Here is a 25,164-nt window from a genome sequence, read left to right on the forward strand (position 1 = left end):
CATGGACTGTAGCCCCCTAAGGCTCCTCCATCCATGGGATCCTCCAGGCAAGAATACTGAAGTGGGTTTCCATGCCCTCCTCCAGGGGATCTTCCCAAACCAGGGATCAAACCCACGTCTCTTACATCTCCTGCTTTGGCAGGCAGGTTCTTTACCCTCTTTACCTTTAAAATGTAATATACTTCCTGTGTGAACTCACGAGGTAATCAGGTCTTTAAGAAGTTGAAAGTCGGGTGTACACTGAAGAAGGATGCACACACCTTTATGAAGTGTCAACTGTGCCTCAGAAGCGTTCTTGAACAGTATCTGCTTTAATCATGGGAGCATTTCCGCGAGGGAGGTGTTACTGCCCCCACTTCACTGCTGAGGAGCTAAGGCCCAGAGTTGTTCATGACTTGCCCAAGTCACACAGCTAGTAGTGACAGTCCTGGGACTGGAATCCACATCACCTAACTCCAGTGTCTGTGCTTTTGCCGAGCCATCAAATTCCACAGAGAAACAGACCCCCTCTTTAGAACACACCTTCTTTCTGGGGGCAGAGCAGAATAGCCTCCTCTTGAGGGATCCTCTAAGTCTGTTCATTGGGACCACTCTCACAGGAAGGGCCAGATCAGGAGCCAGAGGACACGGCAGACATACTTTGTCACCTTCCAAAAGGAAGGATCAACCAAGACCTGGTCCCTGGGCACTGCCCTGTGTCTGTGATTCCCAGAAAACAGGACAGGGCAACTCTGGGGCAGAAATGGCCCTCTGAACGCTTTGTGTGAGGAAGCCACAGCACCTTAGTCCTTGGCAATACAGCAGAGCAGGATGGGGGAATTGTTTGGTTAATGTCTGTAAACTCCTAAGGTCAAGAGCTGTGTCTGTTTTACTCAGCCCTGTATCCCTAGCTCCTAACATAACACCTGAAGTGTAGTTGACACTGAATTATTTGTTGAATGAGAATGACTGAACGATGGAACAAAGGGTAGGGAATCTTTGCTCTTAGCCAAAGGGACTTTGGATAATGTGCCCACTCATGACTGAAAGTCTAGACATTCATAAAGCAGCCAGCCTTGAGAAAGAAGATGTGGCAGGTGATAATTCTGCTCAAGGTAATGGATCGGAAATGTTTTTCGAATCCAGTGTGGGCTGAGAAGCAAAGATATTAACACGTCTGCCAAGAGCTGACAAGAATAATGTCAATGTTCACCTCTGGATCCCCAGCCCCTGTGCCTGTTAAATGAATGAGTGAGAGCCTCCCATCCTGAATGCCCAGTGGGGGAAGTTCACGCACTGCTGGGAGGGGGCAGTGTGCCTCTGCAGACGAGCTTCCCTCAGGCTTTTAGGCAAGCAAGAGGATGGGGTGAGAAGCACATGGACTTGAGTGGAAAGGCCTGGCTCCCACTAAACTGATCAACAACACCCTCAGCGGGAGCAGTGCCCAACACTGCTCTTAATCACGGGGACTACTGCCTCGCTTCTCTTTAAATGAGGGATAATAGTAACAGTGATAACAACAACAATAGCACCAATAACAACTACTGTATCAATTTGTGATAAAGACAAAATGCTTGTGAAAGTGGTGGCACAGTGAGCATAGGAAGTGTTTAAGTCTGTAGACTGAATGAATCTATTGATGGACGGGCAGCGGCTGGGTCACTTCCCAGTCTGGATAGGCTTGAGAAGAGCCTCTCACCTGTCTAGGCAGAAAGTTCTTCCACTGTCTAATCTGCCTCCCTCCTACTGCAACTTCAACCCTCTTATTCTACTCTCCCTGGTGATGGGCTAGGAGGGCAGCTGCTGCAGACTCTTCTACAACACTGGCTCTCCAGAACTTCCAGGAAACCAGCAGTAACAGATTGGCTGGAGTCATGCTTTAATATTGTGTGTGCATTGACTTAATGTATGATTTTAATGTATGATTCTAAACTACATGGTAATATATGGAGTTGCTGCTCCATCTGCAACATGCCAGCCCTTTTCCTTTTCATCCAGCACATGCCTGGTCTCTCCCATCACTCCTGATCAATCCCTTTATTGTCTGTGCAAAACTCAGCCTGGACCAGTCATCCCCAGAACTTGAATCAAAGAAAAGTTGTTCTTGGACTATACACTATTTGGCATTATCTTGTGCTATGGTTTGACTTTATTCAGCTCTTCGTTTAATCCACTGGCTCCAGATAATCCTACTGATGCTTTTGGGGGAACAGGTCCAGTCCTGGGGAACAAGGAGGCAGTGAGAGTGATTGTGAAGCTGGGTGGATGCAGTTGAAATGACTCAGCAGAAAGGAGCATGTCAGGGTGCATGCATAGCCCCTTCCCTTGATGGGCTCTTGAAGGTTTTTGCAACCAGGACCCCATCAGATCGCCTGTGAAGTCTGCCGGCAGGTTGCCATCCTTCCATTCAACAGATGAGAAGTTGGAGGACCTGAAAGTGTCCCCAGATCCAAATGTCTGGATGGGGAAGATGAGCCAGATCTGCCTTCCCTTCTGCATCCAGCTCCAAGTCAAGTCTTGATGGTTCACACTACCTAAGGCTTCGAGCAACTTGGGGCTGGGAGTCTGAAATTGAGAGAGTCCCTACCGACCTAGGACAGGTAATTCAGAGTGTCTAGTCTACATACCTTGTTTCAGAAATCTGGGAGCTAGAAGTGACTGAATCCCAAAGTGCCCTGAGAAACCACTCTTAATACCCTCTTTGGGGAGTGAGCAGCATTGAGACTAAAGCAGGAATGAGAAGGGATGACTGCTCATCTCAGTCTAGGTCTCTGACTCCCTGACTTCTCTGTGTGTTCGGGTTACATTTTATCCTTCTCTCCCTTCCCACCCCCAGCTTCTCAGTCAGGTTGCCAAGCAGGCCTGGGCCTCTAGACTCCTGAGAGGAGCCGGCCAATGAGCTGCCAAGTTCAGGGTACAAGGGTTGGTCCAGTCCAGCTTTGGAGATGAAGCCAGCTGAGGGCTGGACCCCAGACCTCTGAGGACAGGACCCCAGACCTCTGTGCTGCAAGTGGGTCTCCTCCCTTACTCCCAAGATGAGTAGGGCAGAGAAGGCTGGCTATAGAAGGTTCTGGAGTCTCCCCCTTTCCCCTTGGAGAGAGGAAGAAGAAAAAGAAGGGGGAGGGGTTGAGGGGAAAGGAGGGAGGGATGAATAAGGACAGGGACTAGAAGCGAACAAAGAAAACGCAGTGGTTCATCTGTTGTCATGAATGGAGGGATCCTTCCTCCTTTTGGTTTGTTACTGCTCTTACAGTGCTGTTTGGACAACAAATAAAACAGTGAAGGGATAAGAGGCTGGAGTCTGTGCAGGACTTGTGTAATACTACAGACATGGTGGGCTGCAGATTCCCAGGGCAGGCAGACAGCTTGGAGTCCAGCACAGGGCGGGGAGGTGAGGAGGCAGGGAGGATCCTGGGGTGCCTCAAATCCCTCCAGGGTTTCCTCCTGGAGGGCTGAGGGTTTTGTCACCAGGCGTAGTTCCTCTTAATCTGGGTCCTGCCAGCTCAGATTCCTGGACTTCCAGAACATAATTGTGTCACAACTCATCAGGATAAGGTCACAGGCCATCTGGGAGATGACTGCCATTCTCCGAGCATGTTACATCAGCACCCAGATCCACCTGGCAGCAAATAGTTGACTGAGGGCAGAAAGGGCTCAGGCACAGCATCCCCCACCTGCTTCCCACACACACTATGCTGCAGTCCAGGAAGGAGGAGGCTCACAGGTGGGTGAGTGATGGGGCGGGTTCTGCGGCTTTGGAGATGCTGGAGATGCATCCAGCCCCAGCAAGTCTTTCTGGGAAGTGCTCCCATTCCCCTCTTGCCAGCTGAGACCGCTTTTCCTGCACAGGCAGGTCTGTGCAGGGTCTGAAGAAAGACCAGGCAGGGGCTGCATCCCTGCCACTGCCCCAGATATGCAAGTGTGCATATGCACTGACCTATGCATACGCACAGGCCTGAGGTTCAGACTCATTTCATGAGGTTTCTCCTGCAGGTGCATAATGTAGGTCCTCCCTGCTCCCTCAGCCCTTAGCAGCTACGAACTAGGTGACTGGTCCTTCTAGTGTGAGGGTGGGGGGCAGGACACGTGCTCAAGGACCTTCCAGGTGGACAGGCCTTGGGGCCTGGTGGGGGGCAGAAGAGAGCTTTAGCCTTGGGCCAGGGGATGAGAGGAGAGGAGGGGGGTCTTTAAGAGAAGTACAGTGAGCGCTTTCTGACCCGGTATCAAAGCAGCCCTTCTTAGAGACAGAAAGATGGTCAAGCTCTGACAAAGCCCTTCCAGTGCTTAATGAATGTCTCTCTTGAAACCTGGTCATCAGTGCCAAAGTCTCTTAAGCTCCACATTCATAGAGCTCAGTTATAATAAGAATGACAGCTCACAGGCTTATTATTTGCAGGCATTTTTCTATGAGGACTTTATTACTCACCCTGCAGGTCTTTTCCCGCCCCCACCCACCTCTATTTCCATAATGGAGCTGCCTGGGCATAGACCGGCCATGGTCAGGGCCAGTTGGAGGAGCATCTGAAACACAGGAAACCTGGGGAGGTGCCTGAAGTGTCCTCTGATAGAAAGGAGAAGGAAGCAATATCGTTTTGCTTCTAGAAGCTTTAGTCAAGTGCTTGCAGATGTGGTCTGCAGGCAGCTGTGGGGAGGACTGGATGGGAGGGACGGAGAGTGGTGCAGGCTGAGGGTGGGGGAGGGGTGGAGGGAGGCACAGCTGGGCCCCTGTGTGCCAGGAAAGCAAACTCTGCCCGCTGATGGTGAAGGAATGTAGTGAATGCTCCCCATCCAGCTGTGCCTCTCCTGGCTCAGGCCTCAGCCTGGGCAGGGGAAGTGCTGAGAAAACTGATGACTACCCGCAGAGGTGGGGGCCAAGGCAGGGACCTGCTGGCCTCCTAACCTAGGCCACCCTCCCTGCCTTTGTGTGAGTGCTCACACTAAATGCAGAGCCCTTCATTCACATCCCAGCCTGGGCACTCCTTAACCTCTCCATCAGTCGGTTTCCTCATCTGTGAGACCACACAGGGCAGTGTAAAGATGAAATGTTTGCAAAAGCACCCAGCACCGGCTGGCACTTACAAAGCACTCAACAAATATCAGCCATTATTTTATCATCATCATTAGAGCTGTGATTATGCAGACCCTCCACAGCGCTCACTCCAGAAACTCACAATAGCCTCCGAAATCCGCTCCCTATCTTTCATCTCTCCTCTCCAATCCGTCCCACACAGAGCTGCCAGAACAATAGTCAACAAGGATGATTTGGTCCCATTATTCTGCTGCTAAGCCTCCACTAGCTCCCCAATGCCTACATGATCAAATCCAAATGTTCTTTCCATCTGGTACAAACTATTCATCCTGCCTCCTCCCTGGCCATTCCCTCTCCACCCCAAACCTCACTACCCCTCAGGCACTTGCCTACCCCCGTCCCTTTGCTTCTACTATACCCTTCACACAAAATGTCCTCCCCTACAATGGAAACCTCCCATCCTTCAAGGCTCATGCAAATACCCACTCTACAGTGAAGCCTTCTCTGACCCTGGCACAGCTAACAGCTTCTTCTGCTGGTGGACAAGGCATATGGTTTATCCATCCTGTGTTTGGCTGTGTGTGTGAGGGCATGCATTCGTGTGTGCTTAGTCGTGTCTGAGTCTTTGGGATCCTACTGACAATAAACTGCAAGGCTCCTCTGTCCATGGGATTCTCCAGGCAAAAATACTGGAGTGGGTTGCCATACCCTCCTCCAAGGGATCTTCCCAACCCAGGGATTGAATGTGAGTCTCCTGCATCTCCAGCACGGCAGGCAGATTCTTTACTCACTGATCCACCAGGGAAGCCCTGTATGTAAGGGCAGTGCTCCTCAAAGTGTGGTTTCTGGACCAGCAGCATCTGCATGCCCTGAGAACTTGTCAGAAATGTAAATTCTCATGTCCCACCCCAAATCTACTGGATTAGAAAGTCTGGGGAGGACTCTGAGGAACCCAGACTCTGAGCAACTCTCAGTTGGGGAACCATGGGTATAGGGTACCCATATCCTTCAGGTGGTTCCTGGTACATACAGAGAAGTGATGGGTTAGATCAGATCACCTGGGTAGCTTTGAAAATATACTGCTGCCTGCAGAGTTCCTTATCTGATTGGTCTAGAGTGGGGCCTATGTATTCACATTATTCTCCGAGGTTTTATAGGTATTTTTGAGCATATAAAGCAGTTGAAAGATTGTAGAGTGAACAACTGTATACCCACCACCTAGATTCCATCATCAACATTTTGCTGTATTTGCTTTTCACATATTATTCATCATCCTTCTACCCACACATTCATCTATTTTATTTTTTGATACATTTCAAAGTTGGAGACATCACACGCATCACCCAAAGACATGTTAGAGCTTTAAAAGTCCTTCAGGTGTTTCCACTGTGCAGCCAGGGATGCTCTGACCTCAGTTGGGAACATGTGCCAGCCTCCTAGCCTCAGTTTCTGCTGTGAAATGAGGATGATGATTATGTTTGCTCTGCCTCCCCATTGTCGCAAGGAAAGAAAGAGATCACACCTGATAAAGCCCTTTGTAAAGGGCTTTGTAATTAGCAGGAAACAATTGCTCATTTCATGGGTTCTCAGATAAAATACAGGATGTCCAGTGAAATGTGAATTGCAGATAAATGGCAAATAATTTTTTAGTACAAGTATATCCCAAATATTACATGAGATATACTTATGCTAACATATATTTCATTGTTTATCTGAATTTTAAATTCTATTGGGCACTCTGTATTTTTATTTAAGTCTGACAACAGAAGCTAAACCCTGTCCTGTGGAGGCCAGCAAGGTTGGGACACCCCACTCACAGCAGAGTCAGGGCAAGGCGACGGCACTTACTGCTCTGCCCCACCAGCCTCCCTGGTACCTTGGAGCATGTGACCACAGATGGGTGGGGCCAGGAAGGGGTCTGCATGCTTTCATCTGCCCAGGTTTGATTGTGATGGCCAGAGCCTTGCATATAGCAAGCCAGTGTTTTAGTCAGGATTCCCTGGACAAACAGAACTATAGGAATTATATAGCTGTCTAGCCATGTAAATCTGCAGGGTAGGCTGGCAGGCTAAATGTCCAGGAAAGAGCAAATGTTGCAGTTCAAGTCTGAAGGCCATCACCTGGCAGAATCCCCTCCTGCTCAAGGGGAGGTCAGTCTTTGTTCAATTCAGGCCTTCAACTGATTGGATGAGGCCCACCCACAGGGTAGAGGGTAATCTGCTTTCTTCAAAGTCCACCAATTTAAATGTGAATCTCATCCCGAAACAGCCTCACAGAAACATCCAGAATAATGTCTGACCAAACATTTGGGCACTGTGGCCCAATCAAGTTGACACAAAATTACCCATCATAGTCAGCAAGTCTCAAACATTAGGGCACAAAAGTATCACTTGGGGGAACGCATTAAAATGCAGATCCCTAGGTTTCACCCAGAGATTCTGATACATGGGGTCTGGCACAGCACCCAGGAGCCAGCATTTTAACCATCATTCCAGATGGTTCCAATCCAAAATCTCCATGGGCTCACTTTGGGAAGCACTGCAGTTGGACTCAATAAATATTTGCTGAGTACAGGAATGCTGAAGACGACAGTGTGGGTGGGAAAGGGTCCAAGCTAGGGTTGGGCCACCCCTGCAAGACTGTGTCCTGGGAGCTCTGGTGTGGGTGTAGTGATGGAAATGGGGAGCCTGCCAGCCAGTCCTGCCCCTGAAGTGGATCCACACTAACGTCTGCAGACACAGGAGATGGAGGACTAGACCTGTGCCTACAGCAGCCCTGGCGCTAACCCAAAGGGTGAACCCCTGAGCCTCTCCTGACCCCACTTGGATCCTGAACTGCCCCCCTCTCTCCCATGTGAGTGGAATTGGTGGACGTGCACAGCCTCTCACGAGCTGATGAGATCATGGCTCAGGAATCTGTGTGCAGTCGGTTGCTCCTGAAAAGAACCACTCACTCAGCTGGGGAAGCAAGCAGTTGAACGTTCACAGGCCCGTGGGGGAGGCAGAGCGCGGGCACCCACAGCACCCCAGACGCCAGGCAGTTAGCACTCTTCCTTTCCTGCAGAAAGAGGAAAATCGATCCAGGACAGCAGAAGCTTATATGACATAGCTTATTTGTTAATGGACTCTCGCGGACCAGGGGTCAAAGTTATATCTTTGAAAACCCTAAGAGCTAAACAGTACCAGCCTGGGAGTGGAGGGAGTCAGGCCGAAAGAGAAACTCAGTGTTGCTTAGGCTTCCCTGCCAGTCCCGGCATCGCCCCATAACACAGAGTTAGCAGGATGGAGGCCTCTGCCAGGTGGCCTAGAGCAGAGCTCTGCAGGATAGAGAGGAAAGCGGGGCTTCTCGCCGGAGGACTGATTCACCCTAGGTGCTGTACACGTGCCTCATGCAGAGAACGTAGTTGCTTCATAAACGCATGCTCAGCTCAAAGGGGTGCAGGACAGGGAAGGAAGCTGACAGCTGCTCCTTCTTCCAGACCCCTTGGCCTCCAGTACTGTGTCTTGCAGCTCAGGGCTGCTCTGTTTCAGTCACTTCAGTGTGACCACAAGGCCACCACGCTCCCTTCACTCCAGTCATCCTGGCCAGGTCCTGTCAACCTTCCTCAGCCAGCCCTGAAATTGATCACACAGTGGCTGTACAGGGGTTCAAAGGGAGATATGGGGTATAAAGCACATCTTGAAATGAAAGGCGAAAGGACTGAGACTCTGCAGCCTGGGGAAAAAACCAAGAATATCAGTGGGATGGGGGTGGGGGATGCTGGTGTCAAAAATCCTCAAGACTCTGAAGGGCAGTCTCCTAGAGGGGATGACCAGGGATGCTTGGAGATGCCCATCACTCTACCGATAAAGTGAGGCAGAGAGCATGAGACAAATCAGAACTGAAGCTGAGGGGCAGGACGGCCCACTCCATCTCTGAGAGCACTCAGGCTGCCTCCAGAGAAAAACAGAAGCCGGCCCATAGCCCAGCGCCCCCTGAACACCTCTTATGGCTTGTCATCCACAAGCATTTCCACACTCTCCCTGAGTCTATTCCTATATTTAGCTTACGCCACCTCCAGGGGTTATGAGTTCCATATAAGTTTACTACCTGCTGTGTAAATAGCACTTACTTTCATTTGTGCTAAAGCTGCCTTTTGCCAGCTTCAAGGGTTGCCTGCCACCACGATCAGATTTCAGAGACTTTGGATATGAAGTCCATATGCACTTCAGCCACAGCCTTAACAGGCAGAGGGGATTCACAATTGAGATGGCCCCACCTAATGCTTCCTTCCTGCTGGAGTCTGGGTAGACTGTCAGCCTCACCTCAGACAGACGATCCGGTACAGAAGGAATGAGACATCCAGAAGGAATGAGGGTGCCTCCTTCCCTGTCCTGCACCCCTTTGAGCTGAACATGCATTTATGAAGCAACTCCGTTCTCTGCATGAGGCATGTGTACAGCACCTAGGGTGAATCAGTCCTCCAGCGAGAAGCCCTGCTTTCCTCTCTATCCTGCAGAGCTCTACTCTAGAAACATCCTGTTTGGGCCAGGTCAGAACCAAATGGCAGGCTGTTTCCAACACCTTCAACTGTAACCCTGGCCATTTGGCTGGTCTTTCTGTCCAAACCAGCACACCAGACCAAACTCCAGGCCGGCAACTTGTAGACATGACTTTACTTTTCTCCCCCAAATGTGTGGCCTTACACACGACAGGGTGGTGGGGGGTGGGTGGGGGGAAGTGAAGTTGGGCTTCCCAGGTGGTTCAATCCGGTAAAGAATTCACCTGCAGTGCAGGAGAATTGGGTTCAATCTCTGGGTTGGGAAGATCCCCTGAAGAAGGGCATGGCAACCCACTCCAGCATCCTTGGAGAATCCAATGGACAGAGGAACCTGTCAGGGTACAGTTCATAGGGTTGCCTTTGGTTCAGGGTACAGTTCAATGTCCGACAAAGAGTTGGACATGATTGAGCGGCTGAGCATGCAAAGTAAAGTTGACTCTCTGTTTGGCCCTACCCACCAGCTGACCTGACATTTCATCACCGGGAAGCTTTTGATGTCACCTACATTTTCCAGTGGATTCTGCTATCAGCTATCCCACTCCAACCCCCATGCAAAAATGTATTGTCCCAGGATGAGTCACCGAGTTGTAGACTCCTGGAGCTCCGGAAGGTCTCCCTGTGCAGGGTGTGGGATGCTGGCAGGGCATGCCCACCCTCCCTGAAAACCTCAAGGCCAGAAGAAGATCATGCCTTCAGGCTAACAAGGCAGAGAACTGGCTCACCTTATTACAATTTTTTAAAAATATTAATTTGGCTGCACCAGGTTTTAGTTGTGGCATGTGGGATCTAGTTCCCTCCCCTGTATCAGGAGCTCAGAGTCTTAGCCCCTGGACCACCAGGAAAGCCCCTAAAATTTTTTAATTGTTAATTATACATAACATTAATTTAGCATTTTAACCATTTTTTTAAGTATACAGTGGCATTAGCTACATTCACACTGCTACTACCACTACCAACCATCTCCAGAACTTTCATCTTCCCCACCTGAAACTCTGTACTCTTTCAACACTAGCTCCTCATTTCCCCTCCCCCAGCCCCTGGTGACCACGGTTCTACTTTCTGTCTCTACGAATCTGGCTACTCTGGGTAGCTCGTGTTAAGTGGAATCACTCATTATTTGTCCTTTTGTGACTGGCTTATTTCATTTAGAATAATGTTCACAAGGTTCGTCTGTGCTGTAGCATGTGTCTTCAAGTAATTTTTTAGGGCATGTCATCATGCAGCATTTTGTGGGCCTGGTGAGTCAGGAATGGACAGTTTCAGGAGTGGCCCCATAAACATGGGCATGTGCACATACTTGGTTCCTGCAAGTCCAGGAGTGTAAATGTCCTCGTGCCCGCACTCTCCCCTCCACACAACCTCCACAAATCGAGGGCTGCTCTCCCGTGGGTTAGGAATAGATCTCAGACTTCCTTGTGCAGTAGAGAGACATGTGAAGAATTGGTTCCACTGCAGAGACTTTCGTTGGGCAGGGTGTAGTGACGATGCTGGGCAGGTGATGGGGCACCTCGTGGGACAGCTGCCTGTGCAATAAGCGGAGGGCCTGACACCAGTCCGAGACCCTGTGCAGCCAGCCCGCCCTGGACCACTTGTGAAAACCAGCAGGGGCGGGCTATGTGAGGAAATCAGGTCACTGTGTCCCCCAGGGCACACCTGGCCTGTGAGTCAGCTCTAACCGCCTACTCCCTTCCCCTCCTTCTCCACTCAACTGTTCCCTGGATAGCGCACACCAAAGGCAAGACAGAGTACTGGGGTCTGCGAGCAGGAGAGGCCAAGCAAGGACTTCTGGGGAATGAGGACAAGAGCTCTGAGTCTGTCAAACAGGCAGAGCGTGGCATCAGCGACTAGTTTTTGGAGCAGGGACAGAGAGCATTTCTGGAGCAAGGAAGTCTCCTCCTCCAAGGTGGTACCTGAGCTCAACAGAACCCTGGCAGGAGATTCAGAAGAGGCAGGAAAGTGAGGTGTGATGGTGGAAGTCAGCCAGGACCCAGTGTGACGTGGAAGGACAGAGAGGTCTGAGTCAGGACTCTGGGTACGGTTCCAAGTGCTTTGCACTTAGCTGTATGACTATGGCAAGTCACCAGGTCCTGCAGGCTGCTGTTCCTCATGTCACGAGCAGGGCTGGGGTGATGGGCGAGGAGGTTGAGACTGTACTATGGAGGGCCTTAAATGCATTTAATTCAGGGAGAAGCTGGGAGCCATGAGTTCCACAGAAAGACTCATCATACTCCTTTTAGCCACAGGCTTGTTGACCAGGGGCGGGGTGTGGGTTCCTGACCCATGTTCCTCCTGTGAGGTTGGTCTGGTTAGCCTGACACCTCCAATCTCCTCATTTCCCACTTCAGGAATTCCCTCCAGTGAGTACATAACCCCTGGAAGAGGGTTTCCTCTGGCTCCTGGAAGTGCTTACAGCCCCCTCCCGGCACCCGTTCACAAAATCAGGAACTGTGAACTCTAAATAATTTATAAACATGTTAAATAAGACTAGGTCTAGCCTTGATCCCTGGGGAGCTCACTGTTAATACTTCCCTCATTTAACATCAGCCTGAGCCAGACATCATTAGGAAGGGAAATCTCCCTCTCTCTCTTTTAAAAATCATGTAGCTTAAATGGTTTGGGATTATTTGCGGCTTTGAATCATTCCTGCCACTGCTCCTTCCCATTACGGGGATAATTAAGAATTGACTATGGTTGGCAAAAAGCATTTGACAGCCAACTTTTTATTTGGTTTTTCAAGTGCCCCAGCCCTCCCTGCTCAACCCCCAGTCTTCCCTTTCTTGTCCCTGCAGCCTCACAGCCCAGGTCCCCCGGGGCTCCCCCCATGCAGGTCTGCTGCCTGTAAACACACTCGGGGCCCCATGGAAACCACACACTAAACGGAGGGAAAGCAGGGACACCATTCACTTTCCTCTTATTCCACTGCCCCATTTCCTCCAGGCACCTTGCCTGCTGTCCCTTGGGCCTGGGGCCAGAGTGTATTTGTTCGGCTGCCCTGGTCACCCGGGAATGGGGTGGGCTCAGATCCCAGACCTGTCCCCCAGCTGGTCATTCTTTCTTCCGAGAGTCACTCTCTCTGACCGGCTCAGGCAGGATTAGAGGCTGCAGGAGGAAGAGCGTGCCTCCAATGGCAGAAGGAGGGGTCCCCGACACCGGGCGACTTCCAAGGCTAGCCAGTGGGATGAGGGGCCCCCTATCTCTATCACCCCAATCACAGAAGCTCCTTCATCTGCTGATCAGGGAAGGCCAGGGGCATCCCATCAGCCTAATTCTTTGAAGGCAGCCCTAGGACTAGGGTGATCTTCCTTTTCCTGCCCCCAACCAGAACTGTGTCTGAGTAAAAACTCCTAGAAATTCCTTTTGCAGTCTAATTTAAACCTCTTCTGCTGCGGGTTCCACGAATCATGGTTTGTTCTGGGTTCAGGAAGCTAAGGCTGTATATCTTTTGTGTAATAAATCATCATGGAAACAAATGTAAAAAAGACACACAGGAAGTCAAGCTACCTTTTGGGGGAGATTGAGATTAGAATACAAAGAAGCTTCTAAAGCAACTGCCAAATTCTTTTTCTCGACCTGGGTGGTGATATAAAGTGCCATTTGTAAAATATGTATTTTGTGGTTTTCTATATTTGTTTTATAATGTCTCAGTTAAAATCAGAAGTAAAAAATACATCATAGGAGTGTCACAAACGACCAGTCAGCTGTGTCATTGTTCAGGGTCCCCTCGCCTGAGCTCTTTGCGTTGAACAGCTCCACCTCCTTCAACATTTCCTCCAAGGTTCAGGACGCATGAACCAGATGGGTAGTCAAGTCCTCTGACATTTGTCTAAAGGAAACTTACCGGGCCACTTAAAAGAGCAGGGGGATGGGACTGCCTTGAGCTTCAAAGAACAGGCTGCATGACTGTTTTGTGCTGGCTTACTAATAAAGTCTGTCTGTAGAGAGAATTTGGCCTGACACCGCCTTCCATGGTAACCTGTAATGAAGCGGGAGGAGACCCATAGCCCTTACCTACCCCTGATGGTTGCAGGTACTGATGTTTACCAAAAAGAACCTAAGAATTTGGCAGGATCTGTTTGGCCAGGGTCAGATCATCTCAGCCTGGCATGAAGTAACTGCTCAATAAATGTTAGCTTCTATTATTCCCTCCATTACTAGTGCTGTGAAGAGGAAAGGTGTGGCAGGGAACATGGTATATAAAGGGAACAAAGGGAGGAGAAGAGAGGCACGGGCGGGTCACCTTCTGGTTTGGCCTTTAGTAAGATATTCATTCATCAGCCTTATTTCTGGTCCTGCTTGAAGAGGAGTATATATACACAGCTGGCAAAGCTGAAAGAAACCATCCTTACCAGTCTACAGTGGTTTGCTACAGAGGGGGTTTGTCAATAATTCTTCAACTATCTCCCCCAGCTCTTCTCATTGGTGGCCTCCCCCAAGGGGGCCCATAGTTCTTTTACATAGGGCCATCCCCAGCTTTTGGAAACTGCAGAGATGAGTCCAATGTCTCAGAGTGGACCCTCCCCTTGGGTCTGCTTGCCCGACCACCCCATGTCCATAGCTAATGAGAAGCCTGCCAAGGTGCTTAGATTGCCCCGACAATCCCATTTGCCCCCCAGATGGACTCATTATCAGGAGAGTGCCTGGGGTTGTTATCTTTTTTCATCACTTGTTAGTTGGGGACCACTAATCTGTCCATGTCTGTTTATGTCCATCTGTAGCCCTCTGTTTGGACCTGTGTCTTTATCACTTTGCTCTTTTCCTCTACAACACTCTTGGGCTCCCCTGATCCAACCAAAAGCCATGGTAGAATTCTGGATACACCATAAATTTTTTTTTTAGAGAATAATGACAAGGAAGCTACAGAGGAAAAAAAAGAAAGGTGGATTTTATTCTAGATTTGTTTAATATAGGAGATTCCCCAGAGACAAGACTGAAAATGTGAAGGCCCAGAAGTACATAAGAGAAAAATAAAATGTCCCCCTATATTGGGGGACAAAGACTTCTTTGAAATATATGATTTCAAATATATTTCTATACTCTGAAACTTTTTCAGAATGAATAATGTGTTTAGTTTGGGGTATTTTGTATGTTCCTAAATCATTTCTAAAAATTATGCAGTAAGATTTTATGTTAAACAAGTGACATCAATCTTTTCATTGGCATATAATGATGTACCTTGTTTGACATTCCTTTCTAAATGACCTACAGAAAAATCAATGGTTCCTAGGAATCCAAGTACATTTCCACTTATAAGTATGGAGGAAAGTAAAATAAATTACTTCAGTCAAGGATAGGGGAAAGTTTTGTCCTCAGCAACCCAAGTTTTTAAAGTATTGGGTCCAGGATTCAGAGGCAGATCTGTGGAGGTGTGAGAGGGTCACAGTATTTAATAAAACTACTAAAACACACACAAAACATGACCCAGCAGGCAGCAGGCATCTTTGGGGTTTGGGTTTAGAGGAAGCTGAGGACCCCCAAGCAAATCCCTCCCCCCGTGATGGCCACACCATTATATGGCTCCAATCTGTTCCCTAAGTCTCCTCCTGCATGTGAAAGAACTAGACCATATTTAGGAAAACATGGTGCAAACCAAGAGATAAATTAACATGTGAAAGAAGAGAGAAACTTGTCTCAGTCTAGGCAAATCTTCAGTTTTTAGGACTCTGGAAAGACCATAAAAATGAAGTGTTAGAAGAATCAAAAATGACTCAAGGTGATGGCTCAGAGAATGAAGCTGATTAGATAAAGTTCTTTGCAGTGAATTGTGTTCAATGAGATTTAAAGATTTCCCTCTCCTTTCTTTTCACAATTCCTTTTCTGAAAATAAGTGCTTTTCTGTTTCTCGCCAACACCAAGTCCAGAAAACATAATACTGCCCTTTGTCTTACTCCAAGTGTATTGTAGAGGGAGTCTTCTGTTCAAGGCTCTGACTACCTCTTAAAAACCGTCAGAAGAAAAGAGACACTAGACTTCTGAAAGAGCAGGCGCTTTTATAAGGGGAAACTCAGAATTATTCACAGAATACACTGTAACATATAATTTGATATACTCAACAAGTTAATCTTATTTTTTAAAAAAATCAATCACATACAACTACTTTGATATTTTGAAACAAAGGGACATCAGGCCTTGTGACAATCACCAAAAACTTTTATACATTCATTTTCTTTCTAATATTTGAAAAACCAATCTCTTTCCAACCCCCTCCCCCCCACCCCTGTGGCTCTAAATTTCTGAAAGTGTTTCAGTCCAAGGTAAGACACTCCTGGTGCTCCCCAGAAGGCAGGAGAGACAGGATGCGGCACTGGGAGGTGAGGAGGCTCCAAACACATGTGTGTGGGTGGGAAGGGGGCCCTGTACGTCTTTGGGTGCTGGCCCTCCCCCTCAGCCCTGCACTGCAAATAGTGGGTACAAGGGAAACGAGGCGCGCGCGTGCGCGCGCGTACACACACACACACACACACACACACACACACACACACGAAGGGACAGCCACTATACCAAGAAAAAAACTCAGCTGAGGTTAACCCCATAACCCTGCCTTTACTCCACCCTCTCAAAAGAGATTTCAAATTCTTTCCCAAACTTTGCAGCACTTTCCATGAGAATGGGGATATTCCTGCATAAAACATGAGTTTGGGAGGGCAGGGAGCAAGCAGGCTTGGGAGAGCCTTGGGGAGCTTGGGGGAGTGAGCAAGGAGAACAGAGCCATGGGGGAAGGGAAAGGAGGCTGTTTTCTCAGGCTGCATTTCTTGCAGGCTCCTTGGAGACGAGAGAAAGGCCGGGAAAGGTCTCAGCTGGGGTCGGGCCACTCACAGAATCAGTGGAAGGCGGGATGCTGAGCCTGACCTGATGGAGAGGAGGACTTTCAGGAAACTGATGCAACCTTCTGCACCAAGGACGGACAGTGGGTTTTTTATTTGGGGGGGTGGGGTGGGGGCGATGGGGTAAGGAAGGAAAGCGAGAGGAGGGAGGCAGGAAGAGAGAAAGCCCTTATTAAGCACTGAGGACCATGGCACTGTTCCTTTCTAGACGGCTGGTCTGTGGAGGTCAATGGCAAAAGTTCTGTTCTTTTGGTGTCATCACACAATCCAGTCCAGCGCTGGGCCTTTGCCATGCTGTTTTGTGAATGACTGCAGGTGGCCAGACAGGATTCTTAGTCTGTTATCAGCACCCCAGTGTGGAGGATTTAGGGGTCTGCAAGGGGTCTTCTCATTGGGAAACAGGTTATTAGTATTGCTTGAATTAACCCAGCGATGGGCTAAATGCCAGCAGCGGGAGCGAGATGTTAGGGCATTCTGCTAACAGAAGAGGGGAAGAGGCCTCTTCTGTTAAAGTCGCTGGGCAGTGCCCTCCCCAGAGGATCCCAAAGGGCAGACCCATTCATGCTGCTGCGGAGCACGTGGGGAACATCAGGGTGGGCAGCCTGCAGGCCGCAGTCCTCAGTCTCTGGTGGGCGCTGCAGGTGCCTTGTACCGGTCGCTAGATGGCTGGCCCACCTCTGTGGGCTCCTTCCTAATGGGCCTGGGATGGAAGCTTCCTTGAGTCTCTTTCTGGAAAAAGCCAGGGTATATACAGTGGGTTTGGTTTTGTTTGGCATTGTTTTTGTAAGTTTGAGAATTGAATGATGCCCTCAGGATAACTTGCTATGCTCCAGAATGTAGCTACTGCATTTCTGCAAGTCACTAGTTACGGCAAGGTGGGTGATGAGACCAGCCATAAAGTGGCAGTCAGAAGGGGACCCCTGAGATGTTCCAGAGCTGTGGTCCTCAAATCAACTGCATCAGCATCACCCAGAGGACATGGTAAACACAGGTTGCCAGCCCCCAACCCCAGAGTTTCTGACTCTGCAGTCTGCGGGGAGGCCCGAGGGCCTGCATTTTCAATAAGATCTCAGATGATGTGGCTGCTGGTCCAAGGACCACACTGCGAGTTGCCCTGTTCTGGAGCACCCCGTCATTTCATCTATGAGGAACAGGCCTCGGGGCTTTAATGGTAGAGCCAGGTACAGCTGTCCTTCACATTGGTACAGGATCCCTATGGATACCAAAATCCAAGGATGCTCGAGTCTCTTATATATCAATACAGTGGTGGAGTACAGTAGCCCCCAACTCCTGCACCCTTTGCAGGTTCTATGTTTGTGAATACAGAAGGCCCACTGTACTACCAGCCTCCTTCCCAGAGCCCCTCCCCCACCAGAAGAGGGCTGTGTGGACGTGAATCCAAGAGGAGAGGAAACACACCAGAGGTTAAGGTCACACACACCCTCTCTCCATCCTGCATCTATCCAGGTAGGATCTACAGAAACACCGGCCACCTGGGGCCCACTGGAGGGTCCAGATTGGCACTGGGGAGGAAATGATCGGTCCCAGGATAGGCAGAGGGCAGAGGAGGGGGAGAAGGCGAGAGCAAACAGACTGTGGAAAGCAATTAACCCAGAGCAGAGAATCTGGGGCACTGGGGAGGAGCCTCCTGCCAGCCCTGGGGGGGCAGAGATTAACAAGACCCTCCAGGACTTGGCAGTTTGGGAGCTGCCCCGATGCTTCCAGCTTCGACTTGACCCCACATCTCAGTTATCTCCTGAAAGCCTTGGGGTGGGGCCTGGAAAGCTCTGCTGGGAGAAGAGCCAGAAAACCAATTAGTCTGGACCTTGACTGGGCGCCCCCAGCTGTGTGGGGGCCACCACATTTCCATCAGCCTCCCCTAGACTGGGACTGTTCAGAGAGGGCGTCATCTAGCACCAGGCTCATAAGAACTCAATACAAGCTGGACAAAGAACCGAATGCAGCCCTCCAGCTCCTGCAGAAGTAGGCTCTGCCTTCAGTGTGCTCCCCAATGGGAGGGACATCTGCTTACATGTTCAGGATGAGTCTCCCAGGCTGGGAACAGCCTGGTACTAGTTGGCAGGGGTCCCCTTCTCCAAATGCCCCCACCACCTCTCTCTCCTTGCTCCATTAGGAAAAAAAACATTTCTGATCAGCACATATTCTGACAAACTTCCTCCCCCTGCTCGGGGGCCTGGGCTGGAACCCCAGACCTATTAGAAGTTCTCTTGCCCACCCACCCAATTCCCAGGCTCAGAGCCCACTGTTACCCTGCAGACAAAAGGGCTGCTGGGGGGCCAGAGAGGGCTGTGAGTTAGTTAGCATCATCGCCTGATGCTGCGCAGGTTCAGGTAGTGGGGAGAAAGGCCCCAGTGCAGAGCGGCACTATGGCTTTCTTCCTGTAAGCTGACCTTGAACCAGCCCAACAGGGTTCCCAATGGGCTTCCTGGTCTGTGCCTGGTCTCATGTACACAGGTTTGTGCCCTCTGTGAGAACACACGAGAGCTTCTGGCCTGCTGAATGACCCCCATGTCCCCATTCCATGCTGGGTGAGTCTCATGTCAATCCTGAAAGTTATATAAACCCAGGTCTGGCCCTGCCCATGGCCTCTGTGTTTGTATGTGACCAGCCAGCCCGAATAAAACAGACATATAGTAGGTGGGAACCCAGCTCTGTCTGGGGCCATGAAACTGCAAACCTCGGAGCATTATCACAACACTCAAAGTTCAAAAGCTGCAAATCACAGAGCTGTTTATTGCCCCAAAGCTGCCCATATAATGAGATTTCTCTCCCCTTCTCTAATGCCCTTCCAGCTTTTCCGAGAAAACTGGCTCCTTGAGGGAGATGGAGCCAGGGAAAATGGGGAAGGTCAAAGGTTCCCAAAGAGTTGCCAGGGAACCAGATCTGTGTCGTTGGGTGAGAACACGGAGACTCAGGGCCTATGGTGAGCACAGATCCTGGAGGCACTGCAGCCACTTCCTCAGCCCTGCTCTTTAGAGGCCATTTGTTTGGGGATTGTAAATTTACCTGCTAGAATCAAGCATCATTAGGAGATAAAATTTGCTGCAAATGGACTACACAAGGCGTTTTAAAGCCCAGCAGACTGATGAGGTGAAAATTTGCTGGTTTGTGCCACCTGAAGCACCTCTCTGCTCTATCCCACAAATCAGGATTTGACCATAATTCTGTGCAACACGAGGCTTCTTGTAAGTCCCTCCTCTGTGCTGGCAGGGCAGGGAAGTCTGCCTTCTAGCTCGAAGACAAATTCCAGCAGAGTAGATAGGAGCCCTGGGGGTGGGGCCTGGCCCTGCCTAATCAAGGAGAAAGGAAGGGCACTCCATAGCCAACTTCTCCACCTGCCCCCCAAACTCACTGTCAGACAAAGGGATGCAAGGGTTTTTCTCTCTCTCCCCACACTGGCTCCTGTCTACAACATTTCAGGTTCTGAAACATCTCCTCCTCTGTGAAGCCCTCCTGGAATGATGAAGAGCAGAGACACCACAACCCCACAGAGACTCCAATAAACAAGAAACTCAAGAGGCTGCTTCTCCTCCTGTTGGCTCTTCCTCAGATGCATTTTGCCTAAAAGGACGAGACTTAATCCAAGCAAGGCATGGAGTCCTCTGATGGGTTTATTTCTTTACTGGCGCGTAACAGGATGTCTGTCTCACTCTACACGCTCCTCAAAGCCGGGCTCACCTCATTCCAGGAAGCTGCAAGCAAGTGCATGTGCATCACACATACCCTGAGTGCTGAACCCATCCTGGTCTTGGGGACAAATGTCAGGAGGAAAAAACAGTGTCCTGCAGCAGGGTTTTCCTTCCCAGATCTCACCCCCCATGAAAAGTGAAGTGAAAGTGAAGTCGCTCAGTCGTGTCCAACTCTGCGACCCCATAGACTATAGCCTATCAGGGTCCTCTGTCCATGGCAAGAATACTGGAGTGGGTTGCCATTTCCTTCTCCAGGGGATCTTCCCAACCCAGGGATCGAACCCAGGTCTCCTGCACTGCAGGCAGACGTTTTACCATCTGAGCCACCAGGGAAGCCCACGGATGGAGTCCTAGCTGGCATCCCTGAACCTCACCCCCACATGTGAACCAGAAGACCTGGACGGTGGTACAGACCAGAGAGAACTAGATGCGATCCTTAGCCTAAATTGGATGGGAACATGAGAGAAAGCACAAAGCCCAGAGTTCAGTTCCAGGCCGGGGATGGGTATGCTTCAGTTGGCCACACTGAGACCCAGTCCTGTGAGGCCAAAGGAGAGATGGTAGAAGCAGCGGCATTAATGGGAACCAACATTCTCAACTGAGGTAACTGTGCCCCCATCTAAAGACATTTTTGACTGTCACAAAAGAAGGTGCTACTGGTAGGTAGAGGTCAGAGATCCTGGTAAATATCCTACAAGGTACAGGACAGGCCCCCATCACCAAGAATTATCCAGTCCCAAATGTCAGTGTTACTATCCCTGTTGAGAAACCTGCCCTAAACCCTGCTGCTCACTACCACAGCCCCCCAACCATGCCATGGTTTTGGAATTGTAAGATCAGAATTCTCAAATAAGTCAAAATCATGGTCCTCTATTCCTGTCTGGATGGCATCAGTGATGCAATGGACATGAACTTGGGCAAACTTCAGGAGATGGTGAAGGACAGGAAGGCCTAGCATGCTGCAGTCCATGGGGTCGCAGAGTCGGATTGGGCAACTGAACAAAAACATTCCTGCCTTGTGCTTTAGGCAGTCCCCAAAGGATCAGGATATATTGAAAAAGTGGGGTGCACAGTTATCCCCTATACAAACTTCTGGAAGGTTGAAGATATTCCCCAAAGGATCTGAGAAGTCATCACATTCAAACGTACTCACTGTATGAAACTTATGGAGATACAAGCAAAGACTGTACAATCACAAGGGAGCAGAAATCAGGATGGTTGACATGCTTGGAGTGCTACATAGATGGGCATTGCTGTGAGTCAAAGGGAGAGTTAGGACCCTGGCAGGAATCTAGGAAGCACTGCTTCACTGGGTGATCGGCAGCCTCATGGCCCTCCTCATTCCCAAAGGAGCCCCAGCTGAAAACATAACCACCTCCATGGAGGATGACGGTTTAGATGAGGATGCAGAGGACAAGGCTATGAGAAGGTCCCTGCAACCCAAGGGCTGCATCTCCCCAGCCTCACTGTGTTTCACTGTGCACTCCCAGGGGAGGACCTGCCACTGTTCCAATGCCCTCTCCTGGCAGAGCTGGCAGCAACCTGGCCCTCAGGAGCCCACAAGCCCATGGGTCCAAGTGGAAGGACCAGAGTGGCCCCAGGATGGTGATGCCAGAGAGGGAGAAGGGGACAAGCCACACGGGGCAAGAAAAGGCAGTCTCACTCTGTACTCCCAGCCCTTCAGCCAGCAGCACTTTGGCAGCAAGAAGGCAGACTGGCCCCAAAGCTGGAAACACCTGTGAGGAGCGTGCATGTCAGCTCCATCCCCCCACACGCTCTATGGCACATCTTCCTACACCAGTATGGGGAGGCTGGGAGGGAAGTTTCTCCTTCCAGGGTGCCCTTACTCCTGAGAAAAACACCTGCAGTCCAGATTTCCTAATGCCCCATGTCCTCCTCCAGGCTGACCCTGCTCCCCAGAACTTCTACCCCATCAATTGGCATGGGGTAGGGCAAATTAAGATCTAGTCTCTAAGAATACAGTTGAAGATATGGTCCACTGTGGCTCATGTGGGCATAGCCAGTGAACTCACAAAGGGACATCTGTCCAAGTACTCACCACAAGCAGCTCCACCACAGGCTCCCAGAACTCCAGACGGGGAAACCAGAAGGCGGCGGCAGGAGAAGCAATGCTGGGAAGCCCGCACAGGAAGCCCAGCAGTCATGCAGAGCCCGGGGAGCCCCGGGAACAGGGCTACCAGCTCCCACTCCCACTCCCACGTCTCAGAAAGGGGTTTGGGGCTTCCTTGGGTTGATGAGTCCCCGCTAGTGTTTCTCAGTCCAGGGAACCAGACTGCTGCTACTGTGTTCAGAGAAGGCACTTCCCTGTAAAATCAGCCTGGGCTGCTGCGTTCAGGTTAGCGAGAAAATATCTGCGTCCTGCCTGGCGGCTGTGGCAGCTCCCTCCAGCTACAGGGAAAGCAGGACAGCCGATCGTCCCTCACGCTGCCAAGCCTCACTCCCAAGCGCCAGACAAAAGCGCTGGGAACAGCTCGAAGCCCCAGCCGTGACACACCGATCACCAGCACCCAGGCAGTCTGCCGTCCAAACCCCGGTGCCACCCCACCAAAGGCTGGCTCCCTCTCTGAGTCTCCTCAAGGCGCCTGAGGATGCTTTAGGATGCTATATCCTTATGGAGCAGACCGCTCATTCCAGCAATACTCCAACTTTGGCTGGACCAGACTGCAGTGGTGCAATGCTAAAGCCTAGCTTAGGGAGACAGAGACACCTTCCAGAGTTTGTGTGTGTGCGCACCTGTGTGTGGGGGTGAGCAAGAGGGAGACTGGAAGAGGATTGTATGGGTGTGAAAGTGTGAGAGACTGTGTGTGCATGCATGAATGTGAGCAAGAGAGGAGCATGAGAGGTCTGAAGTGTGTGTGTGTGTGTGTGTGTGTGTGTGTGTGCATGCGCGTGCTGAAGCCACGTGTGAGAGCCAAGTGCATCTTCCCGAGGTTTCTGGCCCCCTCTCTCCTCGGGTTCTGAGATGGAGAGGTAGGGGGGATGGGTGGTGAGAGACTCGGATTCCAGAACAGGCAGGAGACACTATCCCCTCCTCCCCCCTGAGGGTGATAATGCCACCCCTCATTCCTGCCGCCTCCACAGCTGCTGCTGTCAGCAGTCAGCTTCCTCTGCTGAACACTCTCGGGTAACAACTTTGGAAGAAGCAGTGTTTCTCAAGAGTCGGCAGCACGATTCCTCCTTTTTGCAGTCCAGATCCTTTCCTGTCCCCATTTTGGTCACTGTCTTCCTTCCCCGTTGTTCCGAGGCACATTCTCCAGAAGGTGGACAGGAAACAGCCCCCCACCCTGCCTGCCCCTTGTAAGCCACATCTCTCTTTGCTACCCTCCTGGAAGCCCTAGCTGGGGGAGGATAAGGGGGAAGACAGGATCCAGGGTGAAGGATCTGATAGAGGGAAGAGTGCTTTGGAGAAGGATCACTGTCAGGCTCTGCCACCCCAGGCCAAAAGGTTGTCAGTTTGGCCTCATAAGGTGACCACTTAGGCAGCTTGGTGGCAGGTAACTGTCCAGGCTCAGGGGTTAGGCAGAACCAAGACTTTAACACCTATTAGCTGAGTGATTCTGAGCAAACTGCCACGCCTCTGAGATTCAGTGTCCTTATATGAAACCTGGGAACATCAATGTCTACTTCATAGAATGGTTCTGGAGATCTAATGAGGAATGAGCAGAGGAGACGGAACACAAACAAGGCGATCCAGGCTGGAGAAGAGGACCTTGGCAGGGGCTGCAGGAGTCATAGGAGAGAATAGAATCCCTCCCCCCAGAGGAATGTGAGTCTGGAGTTTTCTGAAATGGAACCCAGGGATCACTGCAGAGCGGCTGCATCAGCACCAACAATCAGAAGCCAAAATGGACAAGCTGAGACCTAAAGAGAAGAGAGCCAGGTTTCTCCAGAGGCCAAGAGGGAAGTAAAGGAATGGCCACCATTCCTCCACCAGAAAACCCTCCGTAACCACAAATCAACTCCCATGGAGATGATGTGGGGGGGGGGGGGCACCTCCCAAAGATCTGGGCCTGCCATCAGCCCTGCGGCAGAAGAGGCTTAATCACAGGTTGACCAGCGAGCTCTCACTTCCTACCTGAAACAGGCTTGCCTGAACTGCACAGTTTACATCCTGAAGCCCCCTCTGGTAGAGGAAAGCTATGAGGGCAAGGCGCCCAAGTTTAAGAGGTAGGCCTGGCTCTGTTGGACAGCAAGGGGGAAGGAGAGCACTGATGGGGTAGAGAGGAGGTGCTGGTCATGAATACTCAGGCCAGAACCTCAAAAGGAGCAGCCTAGTATCGTGGAGGCTTGGGTTCTAATCCCCATTCTGCCAACAACTGGCTGGGCTGCTGGCCTTCTCTGGCCCTCTGTATCTTCCTTTTGACATGAGAATATATTGGTGGGCTTCAAACTTCCTTTTCAGCAACAGAATCCATTTTTCCAATGAAATCTTATCTAGGACTTCTAGATAAGATAGGACTTATCTAGACTATCTTATCTAGACTTATCTTATCTAGGACTATCTAGATCAGATAGAAACAGAAGTACACTGGTGGGCAAGGAGCTGGACCCTGGATGCTTGACCTCTCTCAGCAGCTTTCCAGATAGTTAGGAGGAACCCCAATGCTCCCTAGAGCACAGAATGAAACTACAGTACTAGCAGTCTGAGGCCTTTTACCCCTCTAATGTCAAGGCTTTTTATCCTCAGGGGAAGTTAAATAGACACCAGCCTGGATGGGCACTAGCTGGAGGGTGGAGCAGGAGAGGGTCCCAAGGGACGAAGCAAGCCACCCCTTCCCCCAGAGCACCTGTTGGGCCTGCGAACTCCACAGCAGAGGCTGCTGAAGGCGGGGGCTGTGGATACAGATGGCAGAAGTGAGGCCAGCTGGGGCCCGGGCTCCAGGGTGACAAATGTACCACACAGCAAGGCCAGATGGATGCCCCTGCCTTTGGCACCGTGGCTCCTCGAGGAAACACTGGGCTGCTTTTCATACCACAGACCATGGCAGGCTCCCTCTCTCCCCTGCTCAGCCAAATCATAAATCTAGTCTGCCAGGGGCGCTGGCTGCCCTGACCTCGCCTGGT

General features: G+C 50.5%; 1 protein-coding gene across 3 annotated transcripts in view; it reads right to left on the bottom strand.

Moving 5' to 3' along the window:
• Positions 1-25,164, bottom strand: part of SEMA5B (semaphorin 5B) — a 123,836-nt gene that overhangs the window by 66,997 nt on the left and 31,675 nt on the right. The window contains exon 1 of one of the 3 annotated variants that reach the window (XM_020871290.2): positions 22,139-22,207. The exons of the other annotated variants lie outside the window; for them this stretch is intronic. The gene's annotated coding sequence lies outside the window, so the exon portion shown is untranslated. Of the gene's footprint in view, positions 1-22,138; positions 22,208-25,164 lie in introns of those variants that run through there. 3 annotated transcript variants of the gene reach the window in all.

Source organism: Odocoileus virginianus, chromosome 4 (assembly GCF_023699985.2).
Source record: "Odocoileus virginianus isolate 20LAN1187 ecotype Illinois chromosome 4, Ovbor_1.2, whole genome shotgun sequence".
Classification (NCBI taxonomy): domain Eukaryota; kingdom Metazoa; phylum Chordata; class Mammalia; order Artiodactyla; family Cervidae; genus Odocoileus; species Odocoileus virginianus.